Below are 7,377 nucleotides of genomic sequence, written 5' to 3'. Positions count from 1 at the left end.
GCACTTTATAATTTAGTAAGAGCTCAAAATGTAAGAATATTTACATTTCTGAACAACTTTTGATTTCTACATTATATCATTCAACAAATAGAAAAATATCTGACACTTGTCAGACAAGATTGGGACAATATCAAAGTTCTAATTATTTATAGGTTTTGTACTGAGCAATAAAATTAATTGACTATATTGCAATATTCAATTATTTTTTCAGTTATTTTTTTTTTTGTCCCCCAATTCACAATACATACCCGGCAAGGGGCCTGTGTTGAGGTGTATATGGGGTGCCTTTACTGTACCTTCTCTTTCTATACAGCCAGTGTAAAGAACACAGCCTGTGGTAAGAATTGGGAGGCCTTATTTTATCTTTTATTTATTTTTTTCTTTTCTTCAGGGCAAACTAAAGTTGTTTTTTTTTTGTTTTTTTTTTTTTGTTTTTTTTTAAGTAAGAATTCATTTAAAGGACAAAATTGATTAACATAATAAGGTAAACTAATATAACATAATATAGTGACATAACATAACATATAATATAATTAATATAATTATAATACATGTAAGTCAAAGAAAGTTTCTGATTAAAAACACAATTTTCTTTTTTTTCCATAATGGATTACATATCTTTCACTGTAGTATTTTGGGTACATATTCACATTAAATCAGGGGAATACCCATCACCTAATATGTCCTCTTCTCAATCAAAAATCAAATATACTGAAAATAGGCAGAGTCCTGTCTAGAGGCTTCCAACCTCAGTTTGAGAGAGGATGTGAAAAAAGTAATTAAAATACCACAACAATACACACACACACACACACACACACACACAAAATATCGAATTAAATAACCGATAAGCACCACAACAATAAAAACGGGCACCACACAACAATCTCGGTTCTGAAATCAAATCATACTCAAGTGCAAAAAGAAAGAGAAAGACAAAACAAAATAAAATAAAATAATATTGGAGACATCAACCGTAATCTCCACACCAAAATAAAGACGTCAAAAAAAATAGATCATTTATTCTCCTCTTGCTGCTTTCGTGGTATGTGGAAGACTTCTACTTTATCTTGGATGGTAAAATCAGACCTATTTCTAGAGATCTTGGTGGCTGTGCAGATCAGGGAATGGAGTTTATGAAGTCTTTCTTTGTGGTTCTAGCAGTTATGCTTCTTCAATGTCCTTTTTTTGTTTTTTATGTATTCTAGGTGTTTCAGAATAGTGCTACCATTCTGTGTTTTTCTTTTGTCTTCTGACTTACTTCGTTTAACATAACATGATCTAGGTCCATCCACGTTGCTGCAAAGTCTGTGATTGTATCATTTCTAACTGCCATGTAATATTCCATTGTATATATGTACCACATCTTAATGATCCATTCATCTGTTGTTGGACATCGAGGTTGGTTCCAAGATTTGGCTATTATACTGAGTGCTGCAATAAATAGTGGGGTGCATACGTATTTTGGAATGAATGTCTTTCCATCTTGGGGATATATGCCTAGGAGAGCAATTGCTGGGTCAAATGGCAGCTCAATTCTGAGTTCTTTGAGCACTCTCCAGACTTTTCTCCATAGATGTTGGACCAAGGGGCATTCCCACCAGCAATGAATGAGAGTTCCTTTCATACCACATCCTCTCCAACAAAGGTTGTTCCCATTATTTTTGATGTGAGCCAACCTCACTGGTGTGAGGTGGTATCTCATTGTTGTCTTGATTTGGATCTCCCTGATGATGAGTGAAGGTGAGCATGTTTTCATGTGTTTGTTGGCCATCCTTCTCTCTTCCTCAGAGAAATGTCTATTCATTTCGTCTCCCCATTTTTTTATGGCTTCGTTTGGTTTTGAAGGACTCAGGTTTCTGAGCGCTTTGTATGTTCTAGATATCAGCCCTTTATCTGATATATCAAGTGAAAAGATTTTTTCCCATTCTGTTAGCTGTCTTCTTGCATTAAGTAGGGTTTCTTTTGCCATGCAGAAGCTTTTTAGTTTGATATAGACCCATTTGTTTATAGTTGATGCTAACGTTTTTGCCATTGGTGCTCCATTCTCAAAGACCCTTTTGATATAAAGGTCTTCGAGTGTTCTGCCTATTTTATTCTCGATAAACTTTATAGATTCAGGTCTGATTTCCAGATCTTTGATCCATTTTGAGTTGACTTTTGTATAAGGAGTGAGATATGGGTCGATTTTCACTTTCATGCATATGAGTTTCCAGTTGTACCAACACCATTTGTTGAATAGGCTTTCTTTGTTCCATTTCATATTCTTGCCTCTTTTATCAAATATTAGTTGGCTATATATCTGGGGGTTTATGTCTGGGAATTCTGTTCTAATCCACTGGTCTGAGGTCCTGTCTCTGTTCCAGTACCATGCTGTTTTTATTACTATGGCTTTATAGTATAGTTTCAAGTTAGGTAAGGAGATACCTCCCAACTTCTCATTTTTCAGAATGTGTTTAGCTATCCTGGGTCTTCTATGGTTCCAAATGAATTTTATAATTGATTGTTCTATTTCTTTAAAGAATTGTGTCTGGATTTGGATAGGGATTGCATTAAATCTATATAGCAATTTGGGTAAAATAGTCATTTTGATTATGTTAATTCTACCTATCCATGAGGATGGGATGTTCTTCCATTTCTTTAGATCGTCTTCAATTTCTTTCTGAAGTGTTTTGAAGTTTCCCTGGTATAGATCTTTCACTTCTCTTGTAAGGTTGATTCCTAGGTATTTGATATTTTTTGATACTATCTTAAATGGAATTGTATTTTTAATCTCTCTCTCCTCAACTTCATTGTTTGTATATAAAAACGCTACTGTCTTTTGTGTATTGACTTTGTATCCAGCCACTTTACTGTATTGGTTGATTGTTTCTAGGAGTTTTTCTGTGGATTCTTTAGGGTTTTTGATGTATATCATCATATCATCAGCATATAGAGCTAGCTTGTGTTCCTCTTTCCCTACTTGAATTCCTTTGATTCCCTTCTCTTGTCGGATTGCTATTGCTAGGACTTCTAAGGTTATATTGAATAAGAGTGGAGAGAGTGGACAGCCTTGCCTAGTTCCTGACCTTAGTGGGAATGCTTCTAGTTTCTCGCCATTAAGTATAATGTTGGCTGTAGGCTTTTCATAAATAGCTGTAACTATCTTAAGGAAGGTGCCTTCTAACCCTATTTTGCTGAGTGTCTTTAACATGAACGGATGTTGGATTTTGTCAAACGCCTTCTCTGCATCGATTGATATGATCATGTGGTTTTTGTCCTTCATGTTGTTGATGTGGTGTATAATGTTGATTGATTTGCGTATGTTGAACCAACCTTGCATTCCTGGGATGAATCCCACTTGATCATGATGTATGATCTTTTTAATGAGGTGTTGGATTCGGTTTGCTAAGATTTTGTTAAGTATCTTTGCATCAATGTTCATTAGTGAGATTGGTCTGTAGTTTTCTTTTTTGGTGGTGTCTTTGCCTTCTTTAGGAATGAGTGTGATATTAGCCTCATAAAAGGAGTTGGGGAGGATTCCTGTTTTTTCTATGGTTTTGAAAAGCCTATGGAACAGTGGTAATAAGTCTTCTTGAAATGTTTGATAGAATTCACCTGTAAATCCATCTGGGCCTGGGCATTTGTTCTTAGGGAGTCTTTTCATTACGTCTTCAATTTCCTCTGAAGTGATTGGACTGTTTAGAGTTTCTAGGTCTTCCTTTTCCAGTCTTGGAAGAGGGTGTTTGTCCAAGAATCTGTCGATTTCTGGTGGGTTCTCTAGCCTAGTTGAATATAGTTGTTCATAATATGATCTCATGATATGTTGTATTTCTTGGGGTTCTGTTGTAATCTCTCCCCTTTCATTCGTGATCCTAGTAATTTGGGTGTTTTCCCTCTTTTTTTTGGTAAGTTTTGCCAATGGTTTGTCTATCTTATTTATTTTTTCGAAAAACCAACTCCTGGTCTCATTGATTTTTTGTATTGTTTTCTTAGTCTCTATGTTGTTTATTTCTGCTCTGGTTTTTATGATTTCTTGCCTTCTGGTTGTGGTTGGATTTCTCTGTTGCTGTTGTTCCAATTCTTTGAGGTGATCTTTTAAACTGTTGGTTTTGTTATTTTCCTGTTTCTTAACATAGGCCTGTAATGCTATGAGTTTCCCCCTAAGTACTGCTTTTGCTGTATCCCATAAATTCTGACATGTTGTCTCTTCATTGTCATTCGTCTCAAGGAATCTTTTTATTTCCTCCTTGAGTTGTTTTTTGATCCAGCTGTTGTTAAGCAGTATGTTGTTCAATCTCCAGGTATTAGTTTTCCTCCATTGCTTCTTCTTGACATCAATTATAAGCTCTGTTGCATAGTGATCTGAAAGGGTACTTCTAATGATCCTTACCTTTGTGGTCTTATATAGGTTGGCTTTGTATCCTAAGACATGATCTATTCTGGAGAAGGTTCCATGTGGGTTTGAGAAGAATGTGTATTCTACTTTCTGGGGATGGAGGGCTCTATATAAGTCTATTAGCCCTAATTCTTCTAATTTTTCATTTAGAGCTCTTATTTCTTTACTATTTTTCTGTTTGGAGGATCTGTCCAGTGGTGATAGTGGAGTATTGAGGTCCCCTACTATTATCACAATTCCCTTCATGTGTTTCTCCAGGTTTGTCAGTAGTTGCCTCACATATTTTGGTGACTTTACATTAGGTGCATAGATATTGACCAGGGTTAGCACTTCTTGATCTAATGTTCCCCTGATCAGTAAGTAGTGCCCCTCTTTGTCTCTGATCACTTTCTTGAGGTTGAATACAATTTGGTCTGATATAAGAATGGCTGTCCCTGCTCTTTTTTGTTTTCCATTGGCCTGAATAATTACTTTCCATCCTTTAATTCTAAGCCTGTGCTTATCCTGTAACTGTAGGTGTGTTTCTTGCAGACAGCAGAAGTCCGGTTTATTTTTCCTAACCCAGTTCTCTACTATGTGTCTTTTAATTGGAGAGTTTAGTCCATTAACATTTAGGGAAATTATTGATAGAGAGGACTGTTGTGCAGTTGTATTGTGTGGCGTGGTTGTTGTTACAATCGGGGGTTTGGATTGTGTAATTCGTCTCTGAGTAAGTCGCTTAGGATCGGCTTAGTTTGCACAAATAGTTCAAGTTCGTTCATATTTGTGAATGTTTTTAAACTATTGCAACTATTTTTTAAACTATTGCAACATTATCAATAGAAAAATATTTCAGGATACTTGTAGTCATTAAAAAGAATAATTAATTTTAGATATTTGAGAATTTATTTATTTATTTTGGTTTTTGAGCCACACCCAGTGTTGCTCTGGGTTTAGTTTTAACTTTGCTCTTAGAAATCGCTCCTGGCATGCTAGGGTGACCATATGAGATGCTGGGAATCAAAACCAGGTCCATCCTGGGTCAGCTACATGCAAGTCAAATCCCCTACCACTAAGCTATCCTTCTGGCCCCATAGATACCCCAGAATTTAAAATTGATACTTAAATATAAGGTATCAACATCATTATAAAAAGAAATAAAAATTAAAAAAATAAAATTGAAAATATATGTGCCAAATATTTTACAAGTGTTATTAACATTTCAAAAATATCAAATTCAAATAAATATTTTATATTGATTTAACGTTAATGTTTTCCTTTATATTGTTAAAGATCTACCTGAAAACACATGAAACTACTAACAAATGTGCATAATCACTTTAGATTTCCACTAATATTTTGTAAAGATATATTAAATTATTTCAATACTGCTTTAACCATGACCTATTCAGTTTTAATTTTTTTTTCAGGAAAGAAAAAGAATTTCAATTGGTAGAAGTAATCACATAATGGAAGCATCTAAGGAACACAAGGGCGAACATCGTGATTATCAGAGCATAAACTTTTATAACTACATGTGATTTCAGATGAGCCTGATCAGTTCCTATTTTCCAAAAGACCTTTTTTTTTTTTTTTTTTTTTTAGGCCACACCCGGCAGTGCTCAGGGGTTACTCCTGGCTGTCTGCTCAGAAATAGCTCCTGGCAGGCACGGGGGAACATATGGGACACCAGGTAAAAGACCTCTTTTAATTCCTGTTGGAGCAATGTTTACTTAGTACAACAGGAAAAGCATTTGTTTTCCAGTACATTTTAAATTTAAATACCATGGCTATTAACAGCTCTGAGTACTTAGGCTCCTAATGTTGTCCATATTAAAATATTAGCAAGAATTTTCTATTGCTTGTGTTATAAGGTAACTTATACTGTCTTTCTAGCTTCTTTAATAGTGTTGGCATTTGATAATAAAAATAATGAAATATTTAATGCTGAATATTATAATTTTGACGGTGAATCTTAGTTTTTTTTTACAATATTTTCATCATTAAAATATGCTTACTTTTATTAATAAATTTTAATGTCTTAGGGACATATGATACTTGATATATAGCAAGAGAAATGGTACTACATTTTTTTTATGGATACTGAGGGAATTAAATTACTTTGGTTTACTTTAATTTTGGAAGGATTCCCAAGTGGTTCTTAGAAGGTTTTGTTTGTCACAGGTTCTGAAGTTGAATGCAAAGATTAAGAATGTTGTGCTGGGGATACCTGGGACCCTTGTTGGTAATTGGAGCCTCCAACATCATACCTGGTGATGCTCTGGGGTCTCCAGGACTGCACCCTGTATACTTTTGTGGGCCATTATGTGCTGAGCATCCTATAGGCTTGGATTCACACTAGTCCATAATCTACTGGTACTACAGAATATCTTTATAGGTTTCTTCCAAATAAGCTTATACTCCAGTGAGTTTTCAAAAACTTAAAGAATGATATAAAAGTTATTTAAGTTACTTTTACACAATTTAGTAACTGTTGCAGTGCATTTGTTACAGAAAATTCTAAGGAGGAAGCTATTTTTTACATAACTTTTAAAACTTCAGCATGGAATGCCTTTAGAAACATTTCATGGAATCTAATTTTATTGTATAAATGTGCACCAGAAAAAGATGTTTTTTGTTCCAAAGTTACACATAGTAATTTAACAACCTACAATTGAATGTTGAAACCACTTACAATGGTCAAGCTTGTTGAACAGAATGGAAATTCTCAGTGAACATATATAATAAAATTATTCAAGCAAGCCATTTATTCTGCTGCCGTTTTCTCATTTATTTTCTTTCTAATTAAATAGATGAATTAAATAAGAAATTGTAGCCAAAATATCTTTATCTTTTGTTATGTGTAATTTAAAGATAAAAGAACAAAACTGTAAATTTAATTTAATGCCATTTAGCATTTTTAATTGCATTGTAAAATGAACCTACAAAAATGTTAACTTTCATTACATCACCTAAGTACCTGGAATATGAAATATTATTAGTATTTTTGATTAAGACAT

General features: G+C 34.1%; 1 non-coding gene across 1 annotated transcript; it reads right to left on the bottom strand.

Moving 5' to 3' along the window:
• Positions 1-221: 221 nt before the first annotated feature.
• On the bottom strand, positions 222-354 carry LOC126032169 (small nucleolar RNA SNORA51). The gene has a single exon (XR_007503825.1). It is a non-coding gene; the product is annotated as a small nucleolar RNA SNORA51 (small nucleolar RNA).
• Between the last annotated feature and the right edge of the window lie 7,023 nt (positions 355-7,377).

This window comes from Suncus etruscus, chromosome 1 (genome assembly GCF_024139225.1).
Source record: "Suncus etruscus isolate mSunEtr1 chromosome 1, mSunEtr1.pri.cur, whole genome shotgun sequence".
In the NCBI taxonomy this organism is placed as follows: Eukaryota; Metazoa; Chordata; class Mammalia; order Eulipotyphla; family Soricidae; genus Suncus; species Suncus etruscus.
Note: the sequence above shows the minus strand (reverse complement) of the source record. Positions and strands in the feature narration are given on the sequence as shown.